At 40.0% G+C, this 20,130-nt stretch overlaps 1 protein-coding gene across 5 annotated transcripts in view; it reads left to right on the top strand.

The window, feature by feature from the left end:
• COLEC10 (collectin subfamily member 10) overlaps positions 1-20,130 on the top strand; it is a 237,312-nt gene that overhangs the window by 114,279 nt on the left and 102,903 nt on the right. The window lies entirely within an intron of this gene.

The following is a 20,130-nucleotide window of genomic DNA, read 5'->3' as shown; positions in this document are numbered from 1 at the left end:
GATTTATTAAACTAGATAAGGATCTAGAATTTCTGATAAATTCTGTTTCTGCTTCTTATCCAATCACTTTTATGCTTTTAGCCATTAATACCTCTGAAGTTACACGGGGCATGTAACATTTTTATCACCCAGACTTTCCTCTCAAAAGACACATAAAAGATTGCAAGGACTTGCAGACACCAGAAACAATAGCAGGAAGCCAGAGAATTTGCCTAAAAATTGAAGGTGAGTCAAATAGGAAAAGTCTTCGTAACCAGGAGCAACCAGACAGCGTCTAATGTGACTTTGCCACATAAAAGACTCTGTTATAACAAAAAACCCACCAGTACCCTAAGCTGTAGAGTTTTGCCAAAAACACACATGAAAAAACATTTCCTGTCTGTACTGAACTACCAAGTTGCTGTGACATTATGTGTCTGGGTGTGACTTTCAATATAGTTAAACAATTTTCCTTTTTTTTTTCAAAGATAACATTACCAACAGTGTATTCCAGACTCAAATTCTGGTTGTTTTGTTATTCAATATTTATGGAAACTTCATATTCTTTTCATAACTGACCTCTATTCTTATATATGCATATCAACATGTATATATGTGTGTATACACACACACACATGTTAAATGGAAATCTGGGGGGCAAAGAAATCCTAGACCATTAGGGCTAGAAGAAAACTTAATAGTGACTTAGTCCAACTCTATCTTTTAATAGATGCAAATACTAAATCCAAGAAAGGACGATGATTTTTTTTGTCTCACAAAAGTAGGACTCAGACCCCCAGATGTTCTTCTTTGTATTTTTTTCTACCTTTCCACTATATAATGCTGCCTTTCAAAATAAGAAAACAAAAACAAACCTTAAAAAAAACTGCAAAATAGAACAAATACCTGTACAGGGGAATTTTTACTATTGTGGATATTGGAAACACCAAAGCTAGGGAGATCACATATCCTAGTTTGCCAAGAGTAGTTCAGTGTGCACCTGTTGTCCTGTTGTAATAATCAGTACTACCCCATCTGCTCTCACAAATGTGTGATTTGGAAGATAATTTATAGGGTCACCTTAATGAAAGCACAAGTTTCTTGTTGAAGGTAAAGAGCCACATTTTACTTGCAAAGAATCTGAAGGTACATTCTAAAACTTGGCCTCCCATAAGGAAATGCACACAACCTATTACAAGAGCTTGGGATTAAAAAGGCGGTGTGGGTGGGAGATACTGTGTACTTGAAAATGAGCAAGGTCACACACCATGGCCATAGTAGAGCTAACCGTTGCCAGAAAGACCCAAGCACGTATGTGTGGCTTTGCAAGATGTCTTCAATGAGAATTTTCGTTCTGCTTTTATTTTTGTTTGTTTTTAACAAACAACATGAAAGTACATGAAAGAGTAGTCAAGCTATGCTGGGTGACTGTAAAAACTCAGCTGGGAGTTGAAACCCAAATTCATGTGTCAGCAAAGTGTGACTTGAGGCTCGTTGCTCTAAATCGCTGGATCTTATTATCTATAAGATAAAAGGATTGAATGAGACTATCTGTTTCTTTCCAGCTCCAATTTTAGACTCCCGTGGATTTGTTAATTAACTTCCATGATTTTATCCTTTCCCAGGAAAATGTATTACCCTTCCCCACACCCTCACCTCCACCATCACCAGTTTGTCCCAAGCTCTCAATGCAATGTCCTCAGAAATTTCAGAAAGTGGGATAAATGAGAACCACAAAGAATTTCTCCTCCTGGAAATTGCCTTAGACTTTAATACAACTTAACACAACCTAACAACATAAGGTTGAAACAATGAGAGCCCATCTCTCCATCCCAGTGTCCTGACTGGGACAGATGTCACTTGCATGTCTCATGTTTTTATTTTATTAGTTCAGTGGCAAACTAAGGCTCTGCCTGTACGTGTGGAATGGATAAAATATGGCATGGCCAATCAGCTGAACTCTGCTTTTACCCCCAATTGGTTCAGACCACAGCCCAGCAACTCATGATGACGATAGACAAAACTGAAACTATGGGATTAGATATGCTATGACCTCATTTGATGGCATGAATAGACCTAGCCTCATTTTTTCCAGACTCCATTGCTGAGTTTTAATGAGAAGTCCAAAGGTCAATTACTTTTTGACCGACTGTATGAAGAGAAAATTGATAGCTGGGGAAAGTTGATTGTATTATTCAATCTGCACACACAGCAAATTGGTTTTCTATTTATGGAGAATGTTTTTAATTAGTGCTTGAATTGTGCATTAAAATTGGGCAACTATAAATAGTTAACAGCTGTGATATTTTATACCTTAAAATTCAAAACTTTTTCCCCCCTCATTTGATGAATTCTAACCCATAGCTCTCTGTTTACATGTTTGCTATTTTGGTTCTGTGTAATTCTAGAAATAACTAGTTTCAGACAGTTATGGTTTAGTGAACGCAGGGAATTGCTTTTGCTAAAATTATTGTTGCTTGTTTCTAAAACTCCTACAGAATAAATCTACGGTCTTCAGAAAAGCAGAAGTTATTTCCAATGACACACACTATTTGCTGAAAATTTACGGTAGATTGACTCATGCATCTTTGCATTGTACTTAAATTAAAATACTATAGCTTTGGTTGAAGGGTAGATGTGTCAGTGGCCTCTCTGTGGCTTAACGGTTTGTTTTGATAGGACAGAGAAAGTTTACCTAATTATAGGAGGCTCATTATTGGTTCTGAAGAAGGAAAAAAGTCATCTCAACATTGATTTCTTCTGGAAATGAATCATGCAGTTGTATAACTTTTAGCACCACTGTCTGTCTCCATCTATGATCTTTTTTTTTCTTTTAGTTAATGTGAAGTTTGTCATTTCAAATAATGTCTGATGTCTGGCCCCAGGCTATTTGTAGATTTATCCTAGCCAACATGTGTCACTCATCTTTGTTTAGAATCTACAGCCTTCATCCTAGCAACCTCTTTTTATTTTATCCTTGCTTTTGCTTCCTTGGTGGCTCTGTACAGATTATAATGGGCTCTCTCAGAAAAAGTATGATTAATGGTGGGTATCATAAGTCCATAGATGTATAGTAAATTGGAATTCTTGACATGAATTTATCATTCAGGTAAATATTGGCTGCATCTTATTTCAACAGTTGCTTTGCCCATATTTTATAGTGGCCAACCCTTCCTTTTAATGGTGCCACTTAAAGAAACAATAGACAGTTCCAACTATTCACTCAACACATCCAATCTCTAAACTGAAGCTGGAGATGTCAGAATTCTCCAAATATGAAAAAAAGATGCCTTGATTTTCAAACAACTGTAATTTTAAAATTAGACTTTCATGATTTTTATGTGGTATTTGCTTTGTTTACCTGCTTACTAAAAAAAAAATGGATTCCAGCATGGTGTTGCCTATTTAGGAATCAATTTCTTTTCATTTAACCCTGATCCTGAGCCATTGACTGTCTTCCTATGGCCTTATGGGTTAGTCAATGACTTCACCACACATTGAACCATAGAATTTTCTACCTCACCTTTAGCTTGTGTATGAAGTAACCAACATGAACTTGCATGTCAAGAATTCAGCTAATAACATGATGAGGTCTTGGGAAGAGCATTCCCTTAGGAAACTCCTAAATGCTGATTTAGCTCTCCTAAGTAATCTGGCTCTCCTACTTTGAACTCTATTCCAAAATGTTTTGGGTTTTTTTTTGGAGTATATACCAACATGTGTTAATGGGTGCTTTCTCAAAAGAGACAGTACATCATTATCACAAAGGAGCAGCCACTTTCAAATAAAAGAGTATATGGATTAGTGTACAAGGTAAACATTTTGGGTACATCCGAGCCTTGGTGAAACTGGTTTACCACTTTGGCTCTATTGCCACATGGGTAGTGGATCAGGCAGCCAGAAAAGCATGGACTCATTTCAACTGTGGAAGTTCAGGGCCTGACTCCAAGCCAGAAGCGTGGCCATGGCCAGCTGTCTCGAGCCTCTGTGTGTACTCAGTAACCAAGAGTATGTTACAGCATATGCTGTGTCAGATCCAGCCATTAGCCTTCCAGATCAGGTTAGGGGAGTCTTTCTTGCATTTGGTGCACTAGCAAGAAAGCTTCAGTTGAATTATAGGGATCAGGAAGCAGAAAGGTAGAGAGACTAAAACTCAAAATACAATTTGGACTTTCACTTGCCAGCTCTTAATAGTAGCATATCTACTTTTGTCTCCTTATAGAACTAACATATACATAATATGTAGATGCAGGTTTTTCAACACTCCACACATCAGCTGGAATAGAGAAGTTTCCTCTCTGAAAAATGTGCGAAAAAGGATATATTTACTCTTTTAAACATAAACCCCCAAGAGGTGTTGTTTTCTTTCTGTACTAAGCCTCTCCAGTTTTCTACATTTTTTTCTACAGGAATGTGATTACGTAGTATAAAGAAAAACTAAAAACCAATAGGAGAAAACAAATGACTTTGAGAGTCCAGTGTCAAAGCTGTCATGCCAATTACAGTAAAAATTCAATTAATAAAAACACAGCTCTCAGCAATAATGCAAATAAGTGGAAAGTCTGAATTGCCCTCTTTTATTTAAAAAACAAAAAATGTCAGAAAAACAAGCTTATCTCATAGATGTTAGGAAAGTATGATTTTCAAGGTAAATTCTAGAGTTTGAACAAATTAAATCTATCTCCATACATAAACCCATCTACTATAGAATGAGTCATCATTCCACATGGTAGCTCCAAATCCTTGATGCTCAATCATCAAAGAAAGAGGTGATTTTTTTAACATCCTTATTTACTAAGCCACGAGAATAGCATAATAGAATTTTTAAAGTTTGGTTCCTTTTTTTTTTAATTGGCTTTTTAACAAAGAGGAATTCTCAAGTTCAAAGACTAAGTTGTATTCATTGTACTGCCTCCAGTGTTAGGCAAGTACATGGCACAGAGTTGGTACTCATAAATTCCTGATGAATCAAAGGAATTTTAACACCAATTGCAGGAGCTGTATAATTGCCCTGAAGAAGAAACAAAAAGTCATCTCAGCATTGATTGCATCTGGAAAAGAACCACGCTATAACTTCTATCACTACTGTATCTCCATCAGTGATCCAAGAATTCAATTATCTAAAAATTCAGTTTCCCCCATTTTTCAGGAATACACTGTCAGTATGGTTGAATTAGCTTTTGCTAGGAGAGACAGACTGGCTTTCGGGCTGAAGTTGCGACCCTGAAGCTGATTGCCTGTACTCATAATCCAGATGGTCATTGCTAGCCGTGAAGCCTTGGGCAAGCCACTTCACTTCTAAATACCTGTTTCCTGGTAAGAATAGTGCCTACCTACTTGGCTTTTTGTGAGAATCTAGTTCATATATGTAAACCACTTGTAAAATGAATGTTCCCTAGCACTTCGTAAGTCTTAACTATTTTATTTTTAATGAGATTCATAAAAGGAAAGCATTATATCTCAAATGTCTTATCACTTATAATTTCTAAGGATTTCTAGAGTAACCAGAGAATAACTGATTTGCTTTTTAATATATTCCTGGATGTCAAGAAAAAATAAACTTTGGCCTCTAAAGTTTTGGTTTAAATATAAACCCACCATTATCTCTTGAAATCATCTTATGGCAGCCTTAAAGTGATACGATTTATTCAGAAGTTAGTAAAGAGATTTTCTATCCAAGAGAAGCTTATAAATCATTAGCTAGAGGCTGCAAGAAACAGTATATACGCATTTATAGTCTGATTAAATGTCTGGATGGCTATTTTTTCTTAGGAAAAAATTTTTCTATTTTTTTGGCCTGGTAATTTATTTTACTTTAATAAAGCCAATACTTTTTAAGACAATGAAAAATTCAATAAAATGACTATGATTCTAAGACCCACGTGAAAAATATTCTTTTTTTTTTTTTGGAGATAAAAATTCCGATAAATCAGTTCACATCCAGGTCACTGATACCAAGCAATTCTCTGCCACTATGGAAGCATGTCTGAGTGGTTCTGTCCTGGGATTACTGACTTGTTTATAGAACGGGAACAACAGGACCAAAGTTATATTCTTGCCGCCTCTGTTGGTCAGGTAGCTGTGATCTTTCCATCACTCTTACTGTGCTCCTTATTCAGTTAAGCAAATTAATTTTTCATACATCTGAATATTCTAAGAGTCTCACCACCAACAAGAAAGGTTAAAGTATCAATAAATACTTGGGTTAGGGGTGAAATAGAGAAAAGTGAAAGCTATTTGCTTTTTAAAAATGAATAAATCCTGACTTCAATCCTTTTTCCAAAGCCAAGTGCTTAAGAGAAACACACATGTCTTTCAGAGCTATGGACTGAAACCGGTTTCCAAGTTGGAGGGATAAGAGCTGCAAAATTCAGAAAAATGCTTTCATTTACTTATGGATAATAAGAGTCTGTAACAAAATCTAAAACGCAATTAATCAGTTATAAAAATTCAAATAGAAATACACTGTAAGAGCACGAATTGCAAGTAATGTACCCATTTGTTGCTCTTTCCAGATTACTGTTTTAGGTGGTTCTTGGATTACTGAAACGTTTTCCTTTTTAGTGATGCAGTGAGAAAAGCATCAGGATAGCAAATCAGAAGATCTGAATTCAGATCCCTGTTATTGCCCATCCATCTGGCTGAAGGCAGGTCTCTTGACCTTCCTGAGCCTTAGTAAATATACCGATAAAATCAGAATTTTATGAGGAAGATAGAGATCACGAACCTAATGAAAATGTTATCAGTGTTTTAAAACAGCAACAAAAGTATCTGACGCAGGAAGTCTGGGCCTTGATCACAAACAAGAGTGCCTGGCACAGAGATGGAGTGAAATATATGTTCGTTTGAATGTTCATCAATGCATGAATAAACAGATGAATGTATAGTAGATAAAAGACTGTGACATTTATTTCCCAGCCTGAGCGGAAAAAAAATAAAAATAATAGAAGCAGGAACATCACCCCCATTTTAGATAGTGATTATACTATTTAAGTTGTCAGTTTCTCTAATGCATAACAGGCACATGGCTCAATATACGGCAAGCTACAAAGGTAAAGATTCTGAATCCAGGGGCAGAGAGTGGAGATGCTCAGGCCCAGCCTAAGTATAGCTTTTGGAGCTTGAATCCCACCTCTGCACCTCAACTGCTGTGTGATATTAAGCAAGTCACTTAAATACTCTGTGCCTCAGTTTTGTCACACGTCAAATAGGAAGGATAACAGTTTTATTATAGTGTATTAAGCATCAAAAGAGATAGCTGAAGTATAGCACTTGGTACTCCCCAAAATAAACACTTTTCTGGGGTAACTTCATCAGGGAGAACTGATAGAAAATACACCAAGATGGCAACATTGCTATAATTATTTCCACCTACAACATTATCAACACTATCGAAGTTTCTCATTCTTAGGCAAAGTTATTTGGCTTGGTTTTAGCCAACATGGTCCCAGCAACATTCCACATTTTCAGCTACAGCTTGCAAAATACATGCATTTTTTAATAGGAGGTCAGATGCTAGACAAATTTTGGAAATATAGCAACACCAAGTCTGTGCATATACTGATCTCTTGTAAAGATCATGTTAACATCACTTAAGTAAAACTCTGAGAGCTACTTACTAGTCTTCTCTGCCAGGTAAGTATTTTAAGTTAAAAAAACAAGTCTTTCCATTATCCAAGGCATTATCTCATTTAATTTCTGAAGCTCCAAGGCTATCACTACTGACCTTAATTTCTAAGATCTGAACTTTAGTTCTGGTTGTGACACTTATTAGTTAGACAAATTTATTATGTCACTTAAAAGTCTGTGAGTTTCTGTTTCCTCACGGAGTTAATGAGATTCTCAGATTAATATAATATCTGTGGAACAAATTACAAATAGCAAACCAAGCCAGTGCTCTCTCCCAAGGTCAGTTGATGATATTGTTTTTGTGCCCATTCCATTTTCAGAGGAGAGAAAACTAAGTATTTTTACATTTTAATTTAATTGAAAGAAATGTTGCTGGTGACGGTATGTATCTTAAAGAAAAAAGGGTGTTTTATCGTAGAGGTTATTGGGCAAATTTAGTGGAAGGCACACAGTGAGAAAGCAAAAATATCTGCAAAATGCCACAAAAAACGATTTGGGAGCTATTTTGGCAACCCAAGAAGGAGGAAGAGTGAGGTTGCATGGAACCAAGAAGAGAGGATCAGAGGTAAAGTTCTAGAGAAAAATGTTGAGAAGGAAAGGCCTGAGAGAAGATGGCAAAGGGGAAATTCCTAGTATATTATTGGCTAGAGAATTTTGAAGAAGAGGAATGCCTAATACTCAATTTTAAGTTGTTTGATGTGCTCTTGAAATAATCATCCTCTGTTTATCCTCAGCACTTCGGTAGAAAGATACTGTGTATAACTGTCTTGCACTGGTGATGCTTCGGGGTCAGGAAATAAAGTTCCCTTGTGTGATGGATTGCACACACTTGAACTTACAAAATGGGATTTAGTCTTTCCTTCAGTCTTAATTTAGTTGATCAACTTGAAATAATTTACTTTAAGGATTCAATTTGTGAATGTGATTATTCATCAGGGAAGTTCTTCCAGAGCAACAGATTGCCAACAGGTCATGTAACCAATGTTTGTAATCTAAAATACATGTATTAAACATATTGATAGCGGAAGCATGTGACAGACAATGAGCCACTTAACAGAGACACCATGGACCTGGGGTTGAAGGATAGAACACAAAATCAAAATTGAGTTGAGTTCAATGGTGTGGCCAAGATATCCTAAAACATTAACCCTGTACATATCCCCATGGTGCCCCAAAACACACACAGCATTATTTCTAGGAATCCCTAAATTCTGGCTTCCGTTTTCCATGATGTATTCTTGCCTTTGAAATTAACGTGTTTAAAAAATATTTTTTAGCAACTAAATGCTCATTTTTTTTTTTAATTTATTTATTTTTGGCTGTGTTGGGTCTTCGTTTCTGTGCGAGGGCTTTCTCTAGCTGCGGTGAGCGGGGGCCACTCTTCATCGCGGTGCGCGGGCCTCTTATTATCGTGGCCTCTCTTGTTGCGGAGCACAGGCTCCAGACGCGCAGGCTCAGTAATTCTGGCTCACGGGCCTAGTTGCTCCGCGGCATGTGGGATCTTCCCAGACCAGGGCTCGAACCCGTGTCCCCTGCATTAGCAGGCAGAGTGTCAACCACTGTGCCACCAGGGAAGCCCTAAATGCTCATTTTTAAGCAAAATTGTTCCCCCATGTTGTATACATTGTTACATGTCCTTGTAAGCTTTTGGATCCTTTGGAAGAAAGAGAAATAGGAGTAAAAGACTTCAGTATCTATGCCTGTTATGAAGGAGAAGTTTTGGAGTCGTTTATCTGAACTTAGAAAATATATTTGCTTGACTGTAAGTTTAGATCTTCTCAGAAGTATTTCATGAAAAGATGTGCTGAAAATTATATATAAAGTAAGCAGCCAAATTTCATAATATGAAATCTCTGAAATATAAACAGACCATTAAAAAAAGAAGATATCATTTATTAGGCACATGCTTCCCAGCAGAGCTGAAATAAATATTTATCTCTATAATGCAGGAAATATTTTCCCAGAAATGGGTTATATTCTGTGTTTCATCAGTTCAACAAATGCCTGATGATCTCTTTTAACTTCTCTGTGTTGAATGTCAAACAAATACATCAGGTCAACCACACACTCTTCAATCTTTATGGAGACCTTGTTGCTAAGGATTCTCAGCAGCAAGGCGTAAAAGAAGTGGTCAACAACAATTACGCTGAAGAACGTTCATCCCTGACCTCCATACACAGCGAGGAGAGAGGCAAAGATGCCCTTTAGTAATTCAACCTGTACCTGTTTAGTGCCTGTCTCCAGGGAACTCAGGTACCATGAACCTTTGTTTGACCCATCTCCATAAGCAGAGCATGGATCTGGTCTCCACACTTGCAAAATAGAGAACTAAGATGTAGCACAAGTAAATAATCTTCCCCAAGGCAAAAATCTGTAATGGTATTGAAAGTTGGGCCCAGGTTTCTTAAATGTCGAGTCACCACTATTGTTTAGCAGAGTTTCTATTAAAAATATTCAGTTTAATCATCTTTTTTTCCTAGAGAGCATAAAGCAATTTAAAAGAGATCATGTATTTGAGCTGACTACAAAGAATAAAGATGCCGTGTCAAAAAGGAAAAAAAAGTGCATAAAGTATTAATTTCCCTTTCACACTGCCAAAAGCATTAAAGAATCTCTCAGTTATAAAATGTGAACTTTCTTCCTCTATATGGATTTGGCAAGTTACCAAACTCTATTGACTCTTCCTTTATAATACATTGGCTATCTTTTCGTCTCACTTTCTATTCTTTCAAGATCTCATCCACTCTGATGGCTTTAATTACAACCTATATGTGGATGACTCTCTAATCTGTACCTCTGGCTGAGATTTTGTTGGGGCCATCAGGTACCTCCCCTTGAATATTCCAGAAGGATGTTGAACTCAACATACCTAAAATTTAATTTATCATCTTTTCTTTGAAATTTGCATTTCTTGTCTCAGTAAATGGCATCACATCCAATTGTTCAAGCCAGGAACCTGGGAATTTCCCTGACCCCTTCCTCTCCCTGACCCTCCATTTCCAAGCAATCAGTAAGTCTTGTTACTTCCACATTCTTTTTTTAATCCATTTGCTTCACTTGATACTCACCCTTGCTTCCAAAGCCCTGATTTACCTAATTGAACTATTTGATCTTTTAGCCTCCCTTGCTGCTAGCATAATTCTAGCCAATGAGATGTAAATGGATTTCACCCCATAAGTTTTCCAGGATGGTTCTTTGAAAAGATGACTAACTAGCTGTCCCGTTGTCTCAGCCCTTGGCCTACAATTTTTCCCTTCATCCTGCATAGAATGTAGGTACAATGTTTGAAGTTATAGCAGCCCTTTTGTGGCTCTGAGGAGAAAAGCCACATGTAAAATATGGTGAAGCGGGGATTGGAGAAGATGGCGGAAGAGTAAGACGCGGAGATCACCTTCCTTCCCACAGATACAGTAGAAATACATCTACACGTGGAACTGCTCCTACAGAACACCCACTGAATGCTGGCAGAAAACGTCCAACCTCCAAAAAGGCAAGAAACTCCCGCCGTACTTGGGTAGGGCAAAAGAAAAAAGAAATAACAGAGACAAAAGAATAGGGACGGCACCTGCACCAGTGGGAGGGAGCTGTGAAGGAGGAAAGGTTTCCACGCACTAGGAAGCCCCTTCGCGGGCAGAGACTGCAGGTGGCGGAGGGGGGAAGCTTCGGAGCCACGGAGGAGAGCGCAGCCACAGGGGTGTGGAGGGCAAAGCGGAGAGACTCCCGCACAGAGGCTCGGCGCCGAGCAGCACTCACCAGCCCGAGAGGCTTGTCTGCTCCCCCGCCGGGGCGGGCGGGGCTGGGAGCTGAGGCTCGGGCTTCGGTCGGATCGCAGGGAGAGGACTGGGGCTGGCGGCGTGAACACAGCCTGAAGGGGTTAGCGCACCACAGCTAGCCGGGAGGGAGTCCGGGGAAAAAGTCTGCAGCTGCCGAAGAGGCAAGAGACTTTTTCTTCCCTCTGTGTTTCCTGGTGCGCGAGGAGAGGGGATTCAGAGCGCCGCCTAAACGAACTTCAGAGACTGGCGCGAGCTGCAGCTATCAGCGCGGACCCCACAGCAACAGGGGCGCAGAGGAAAAAAAGGAGAGATTCCCGCACAGAGGCTCGGCGCCGAGTAGCACTCAGCAGCCCGAGAGGCTTGTCTGCTCCCCCGCCGGGGCGGGCGGGGCTGGGAGCTGAGGCTCGGCTTCAGTCGGATCGCAGGGAGAGGACTGGGGTTGGCGGCGTGAACACAGCCTGAAGGGGTTGGCGCACCACAGCTAGCCGGGAGGGAGACCGGGAAAAGGTCTGCAGCGGCCGAAGAGGCAAGAGACTTTTTCTTGCCTCTTTGTTTCGCTGCGCGCAAGGAGAGGGGATTCAGAGCGCCACCTAAACGAACTCCAGAGAAGGGCGCGAGCCGCGGCTATCAGTGCGGATCCCACAGCAACAGGGGCGCAGAGGGAAAATCGGAGAGACTCCCGCACAGAGGCTCGGCGCCGAGCGGCGCTCACCAGCCCGAGAGGCTTGTCTGCTCCCCCGCCGGGGCGGGCGGGGCTGGGAGCTGAGGCTCGGGCTGCGGTCGGATCGCAGGGAGAGGACTGGGGCTGGCGGCGTGAACACAGCCCGAAGGGGTTGGCGCACCACAGCTAGCCGGGAGGGAGACCGGGAAAAGGTCTGCAGCTGCCGAAGAGGCAAGAGACTTTTTCTTGCCTCTTTGTTTCGCTGCGCGCAAGGAGAGGGGATTCAGAGCGCCGCCTAAACGAACTCCAGAGAAGGGCGCGAGCCGCGGCGATCAGCGCGGACCCCAGAGACGGGCGTGAGACGCTGGGGCTGCTGCTGCCGCCTCCAAAAAGCCTGTGTGTGAGCACAGGTCACTCTCCACACCTCCCCTCCCGGGAGCCTGTGCAGCCCGCCACTGCCAGGGTCCCGGGATCCGGGGACAACATCCCCGGGAGAACACACTGCGCGCCTCGAGCTGGTGCAACGTCACGCCCGCCTCGGCCGCCGCAGGCTCGCCCCGCCTCCTCTGTACCCCTCCCTCCCCGCGGCCTGGGTGAGCCAGAGCCCCCGAAGCAGCTGCTCCTTTAACCCCGTCCTCTCTGGGCGGGGAACAGACGCCCTCAGGCGACCTACACGCAGAGGCGGGTCCAAATCCAAAGCTGAACCCCGGGAGCTGTGCGAACAGGGAAGAGAAGGGGAAATCTCTCCCAGCAGCCTCAGAAGCAGCGGATTAAAACTCCACAAACAACCTGATGTGCCTGCATCTGCTGAACACCTGAATAGACAACGAATCAGCCCAAATTCAGGAGGTGGACTCTGGGAGCAGGAGATATTAATTTTTCCCCTTTTCCTTTTTTTTTGTGAGTGTATATGTATATGCTTCTGGGTGAGATTTTGTCTGTATAGCTTTGCTTTACAATAGCTTTATTTTACTTCACTATATTATAGCCTCTTTCTTTCTTTCTTTCTATTTTTTCTCCCTTTTACTCTGAGCCGTGTGGATGAAAGGCTCTTGGTGCTCCAGCCAGGCATCAGGGCCGTGCCTCTGAGGTGGGAGAGCCAACTTCAGAACACTGGTCCACAAGAGACCTCCCAGCTCCACGTCATACCAAACGGCAAAAATGTCCCAGAGATCTCCATCTCAACATCAAGACCCAGCTTCACTCGACGACCAGCAAGCTACAGTGCTGGACACCCTATGCCAAACAACTAGCTAGACAGGAACACAACCCCATCCATTAGCAGAGAGGCTGCCTAAAATCAAAATAAGGCCACAGACACCCCAAAATACACCACCAGACGTGGACGTGCCCACCAGAAAGACAAGATCTAGCCTCATCCACCAGAACTCAGGCACTAGTTCCCTCCACCAGGAAGCCTACACAACCCACTGAACCAACCTTAGCCACTGGGGACAGATACCAAAAACAACGGGAACTACGAACCTGCAGCCTGTGAAAAGGAGACCCCAAACACAGTAAGATAGGCAAAATGAGACGACAGAAAAACACACAGCAGATGAAGGAGCAGGCTCAAAACACACTGGACTTAACAAATGAAGAGGAAATAGGTAGTCTACCTGAAAAAGAATTCAGAATAATGATAGTAAGGATGATCCAAAATCTTGGAAATAGAATAGACAAAATGCAAGAAACATTTAACAAGGATGTAGAAGAACTAAAGAGGAACCAAGCAATGATGAAAAACACAATAAATGAAATTAAAAATACTCTAGATGGGATCAATAGTAGAATAACTGAGGCAGAAGAAAGGATAAGTGACCTGGAAGATAAAATGGTGGAAATAACTACTACAGAGCAGGATAAAGAAAAAAGAATGAAAAGAACTGAGGACAGTCTCAGGGACCTCTGGGACAACATTAAACGCGCCAACATTCGAATTATAGGGGTACCAGAAGAAGAAGAGAAAAAGAAAGGGACTGAGAAAATTTTTGAAGAGATTATAGTTGAAAACTTCCCTAATATGGGAAAGGAAATAGTTAATCAAGTCCTGGAAGCACAGAGAGTCCCATACAGGATAAACCCAAGGAGGAACACGCCAAGACACATATTAATCAAACTGTCAAAAATTAAATATAAGGAAAACATATTAAAGGCAGCAAGGGAAAAAAAACAAATAACACACAAGGGAATCCCCATAAGGTTAACATCTGATCTCTCAGCAGAAACTCTGCAAGCCAGAAGGGAGTGGCAGGATATACTTAAAGTGATGAAGGAGAAAAACCTACAACCAAGATTACTCTACCCAGCAAGGATCTCATTCAGATTCGATGGAGAAATTAAAACCTTTACAGACAAGCAAAAGCTGAGAGAGTTCAGCACCACCAAACCAGCTTTACAACAAATGCTAAAGGAAATTCTCTAGGCAAGAAACACAAGAGAAGGAAAACACCTACAATAACAAACCCAATACATTTAAGAAAATGGGAATAGGAACATACATATCGATAATTACCTTGAATGTAAATGGATTAAATGCTCCCACCAAAAGACACAGGCTGGCTGAATGGATACAAAAACAAGACCCATATATATGCTGTCTACAAGAGACCCACTTCAGACCTAGAGACACATACAGACTGAAAGTGAGGGGATGGAAAAAGATATTCCATGCAAATGGAAATCAAAAGAAAGCTGGAGTAGCAATTCTCATATCAGACAAAATAGACTTTAAAATAAAGACTATTACAAGAGACAAAGAAGGACACTATATAATGATCAAGGGATCGATCCAAGAGGAAGGTATAACAATTGTAAATATTTATGCACCCAACATAGGAGCACCTCAATACATAAGGCAAATACTAACAGCCATAAAAGGGGAAATTGACAGCAACACAATCATAGTAGGGGACTTTAACACCCCACTTTCACCAATGGACAGATCATCCAAAATGAAAATAAATAAGGAAACACAAGCTTTAAATGATACATTAAACAATATGGACTTAATTGATATTTATAGGACATTCCACCCAAAAACAACAGAATACACATTTTTCTCAAGTGCTCATGGAACATTCTCCAGGATAGATCATATCTTGGGTCACAAATCAAGCCTTGGTAAATTTAAGAAAATTGAAATCGTATCAAGTATCTTTTCCGACCACAACGCTATGAGACTACATATCAATTACAGGAAAAGATCTGTAAAAAATACAAACACATGGAGGCTACACAATACATTACTTAATAACGAAGTGATTACTGAAGAAATCAAAGGGGAAATCAAAAAATACCTAGAAACAAATGACAATGGAGACACGACGACCCAAAACCTATGGGACGCAGTAAAAGCAGTGCTAAGAGGGAAGTTTATAGCAATACAAGCCTACCTCAAGAAACAGGAAACATCTCGAATAAACAACCTAACCTTGCACCTAAAGCAATTAGAGAAAGAAGAACAAAAAAACCCCAAAGCCAGCAGAAGGAAAGAAATTATAAAGATCAGGTCAGAAATAAATGAAAAAGAAATGAAGGAAACAATAGCAAAAATCAATGAAACTAAAAGCTGGTTCTTTGAGAAGATAAACAAAATTGATAAACCATTAGCCAGACTCATCAAGAGAAAAAGGGAGAAGACTCAGATCAATAGAATTAGAAATGAAAAAGGAGAAGTAACCACTGACACTGCAGAAATACAAAAGATCATGAGAGATTACTACAAGCAACTCTATGCCAATAAAATGGACAACCTGGAAGAAATGGACAGATTCTTAGAAATGCACAAACTGCCGAGACTGAACCAGGAAGAAATAGAAAATATGAACAGACCAATCACAAGCACTGAAATTGAAACTGTGATTAAAAACCTTCCAACAAACAAAAGCCCAGGACCAGATGGCTTCACAGGCGAATTCTATCAAACATTTAGAGAAGAGCTAACACCTATCCTTCTCAAACTCTTCCAAAATATTGCAGAGGGAGGAACACTCCCAAACTCATTCTACGAGGCCACCATCACCCTGATACCAAAACCAGACAAAGATGTCACAAAGAAAGAAAACTACAGGCCAGTATCACTGATGAACATAGATGCAAAAATCCTCAACAAAATACTAGCAAACAGAATCCAACAGCACATTAAAAGGATCATACACCATGATCAAGTGGGGTTTATCCCAGGAATGCAAGGATTCTTCAATATACGCAAATCAATCAACGTGATACACCATATTAACAAATTGAAGGAGAAAAACCATATGATCATCTCAATAGATGCAGAGAAAGCTTTCGACAAAATTCAACACCCATTTATGATAAAAGCCCTGCAGAAAGTAGGCATAGAGGGAACTTTCCTCAACATAATAAAGGCCATATATGACAAACCCACAGCCAACATTGTCCTCAATGGTGAAAAACTGAAACCATTTCCACTAAGATCAGGAACAAGACAAGGTTGCCCACTCTCACCACTATTATTCAACATAGTTCTGGAAGTCCTAGCCACAGCAATCAGAGAAGACAAAGAAATAAAAGGAATCCAAATCGGAAAAGAAGAAGTAAAGCTGTCACTATTTGCAGATGACATGATACTATACATAGAGAATCCTAAAGATGCTACCAGAAAACTCCTAGAGCTAATCAATGAATTTGGTAAAGTAGCAGGATACAAAATTAATGCACAGAAATCTCTTGCATTTCTATACACTAATGACGAAAAATCTGAAACTGAAATTAAGAAAACACTCCCATTTACCACTGCAACAAAAAGAATAAAATATCTAGGAATAAACCTACCTAAGGAGACAAAAGACCTGTATGCAGAAAATTATAAGACACTGATGAAAGAAATTAAAGATGATACAAATAGATGGAGAGATATACCATGTTCCTGGATTGGAAGAATCAACATTGTGAAAATGTCTCTACTCCCCAAAGCAATCTACAGATTCAATGCAATCCCTATCAAACTACCACTGGCATTTTTCACAGAACTAGAACAAAAAATTTCACAATTTGTATGGAAACACAAAAGACCCCGAATAGCCAAAGCAATCTTGAGAACGAAAAATGGAGCTGGGGGAATCAGGCTCCCTGACTTCAGACTATATTACAAAGCTTCAGTAATCAAGACAGTTTGGTACTGGCACAAAAACAGAAATATAGATCAATGGAACAGGATAGAAAGCCCAGAGATAAACCCACACACATATGGTCAACTTATCTTTGATAAAGGAGGCAAGCATATGCAGTGGAGAAAAGACAGCCTCTTCAATAAGTGGTGCTGGGAAAATTGGACAGGAACATGTAAAAGTATGAAATTAGAACACTCCCTGACACCATGCACAAAAATAAACTCAAAATGGATTAAAGACCTAAGTGTAAGGGCAGACACTATCAAACTCTTAGAGGAAAACATAGGCAGAACACTCTATGACATACATCACAGCAAGATTCTTTTTGACCCAGCTCCCAGAGAAATGGAAATAAGAACACAAATAAACAAATGGGACGTAATGAAACTTAAAAGCTTTTGCACAGCAAAGGAAACCATAAACAAGACCAAAAGACAACCCTCAGAATGGGAGAAAATATTTGCAAATGAAGCAACTGACAAAGGATTAATCTCCAAGATTTACAAGCAGCTCATGCAGCTCAATAACAAAAAAACGAACAACCCAATCCAAAAATGGGCAGAAGATCTAAATAGACATTTCTCCAAAGAAGATATACACATGGCCTACAGACACATGAAAGAATGCTCAACATCATTAATCATTAGAGAAATGCAAATCAAAACTACAATGAGATATCATCTCACACCGGTCAGAATGGCCATCATCAAAAAATCTAGAAACAATAAATGCTGGAGAGGGTGTGGAGGAAAGGGAACACTCTTGCACTGTTGGTGGGAATGTAAATTGATACAGCCACTATGGAGAACAGTATGGAGGTTCCTTAAAAAACTACAAATAGAACTACCATACGACCCAGCAATCCCACTACTGGGCATATACCCTGAGAAAACCATAGGTCAAAAAGAGTCATGTACCAAAATGTTCATTGCAGCTCTATTTACAATAGCCAGGACATGGAAGCAACCTAAATGTCCATCGACAGATGAATGGATAAAGAAGATGTGGCACATATATACAATGGAATATTACTCAGCCATAAAAAGAAATGAAATGGAGGTATTTGTAATGAGGTGGATGGATTTAGAGTCTGTCATACAGAGTGAAGTAAGTCAGAAAGAGAGAAACAAATACAGTATGCTAACACATATATACGGAATCTAAGGGGGAAAAAAAAAAAAAAGGCCATGAAGAACCTAGTGGCAAGACGGGAATAAAGACACAGACCTACTAGAGAGTGGACTTGAGGATATGGGGAGGGGGTGGGGTGAGATGTGACAGGGTGGGAGAGTGTCATGGACATATGTGCACTACCAAATGTAAAGTGGATAGCTAGTGGGAAGCGGCCGCATAGCGCAGGGAGATCGGCTCGGTGCTTTGTGACCACCTGGAGGGGTGGGATGGGGAGGGTGGGAGGGAGGGAGATGCAAGAGGGAAGAGAAATGGGAACATATTGTATATGTATAACTGATTTACTTTGTTATAAAGCAGAAGCTAACACACTATTGTAAGGCAATTGTACTTCAATAAAGATGTTTGGAAAAAATATATATATATATGGTGAAGCCAGAAAATAGAAGTCTTGGTCCCTGATGACAACGTAGTACTACTATGTTAGGATTCTCTGCCTTCAGGTTTCTTATTATTTGAAAAAACAAACCAATAAACCAAAAAATCCATCTCTTATCTCATTGAGCAAGTCACTTGCTGAGTTTCTATTACATGAAGCCAAGAAGGCCTACCTCTGACACACCTCTCATATTCTGATTTTCAGATCCAGCAGCAACATTCTCTCTTTTTTTTTTTTTTTGGCCACACCCGCATTGCTTACGGGATCTTAGTTCCCTGACCAGGGATTGAACCCGTGCTCCCCGCGGTGGAAGCGCTGTCTTAACCACTGGACCGTCAGGGAAGTCCCAACATTCCCTTTCTTAAAATCCTTCATGTGCTCCCACTGCCCTTGGTATCTTTTTCAAACTCCTAAGCAGCACCTACAACGTCCTTCATATCTACTCCTTACCTTCAGCTTGAGCCTTATCTGCCCCATCAAGTTCCAAACGCTAGGCTCAATGAACTACTTTCAGTTCCCCATACATATCATTCTATCTCTCAACCAAGACTTTGCATATGGTACTCCTTCTATGCAGAATGTCTTCCTTTTATACCTTCTCAACTTTATTTGGCTAATTCCAATAGTTTTCCAAAACCTGCTTAGGAAACATCCCCTAAAGGAAACCTGTCCTAATCCACCAAGCTTAAATCAGGTTTCTCTCATCTAGGTCTCCATGACAACTGGATACCTGGTATTTACCCCTATCAGAATGGGAAAAAGATTTAAAAAGTAATGGCAACTGTTTTTAAACTTCTCTCTCTTCCCCAAAAGACAATGAATTCCCTAAGAAAAACACTGTGTCTTAAGGACTATTGTAACTCCAGATATTGTACTACAGTATCTGATAAATCATACATAGTTGTTGAATGAGTAGATGAATGAATGCATTTACCTCACACATATCTATCATTCAAACTCAAACCCCTCTCATTATGTGCCCATATAATTATCCATTCTAATTCATCCACTATTATTCAAGAAATTGCTGTGTACAATTAAACACAGAACAAAAATAAGGAAAATCAGGAGCTTGCCTTCAGCCACATTTTAACCAGAAGAAGGTATTGATCCCTGAGTAAGTAAATGGGGATACCCGTGCTCTTTAGTGTAATTAAGCTTATACTTAGATGTATTTAAATAATAGAATTTAGTAATTTATATATATTAATATCTTTTCTCTGGTTATTTTTTTTTATTGATTGCTTTGATTGAAAAAGCCTCACATAAAGACACTCTTTAGGTGCACTGAATCAGTACACACTGACCTGGAAACAATCTTAAGATCGATGACTTACTGAATCTATAAGAACTGATTTCCAAAGTGGAGGCAAAACCAAA

This window comes from Balaenoptera acutorostrata, chromosome 17, assembly GCF_949987535.1.
Source record: "Balaenoptera acutorostrata chromosome 17, mBalAcu1.1, whole genome shotgun sequence".
NCBI lineage: Eukaryota > Metazoa > Chordata > Mammalia > Artiodactyla > Balaenopteridae > Balaenoptera > Balaenoptera acutorostrata.
Note: the sequence above shows the minus strand (reverse complement) of the source record. Positions and strands in the feature narration are given on the sequence as shown.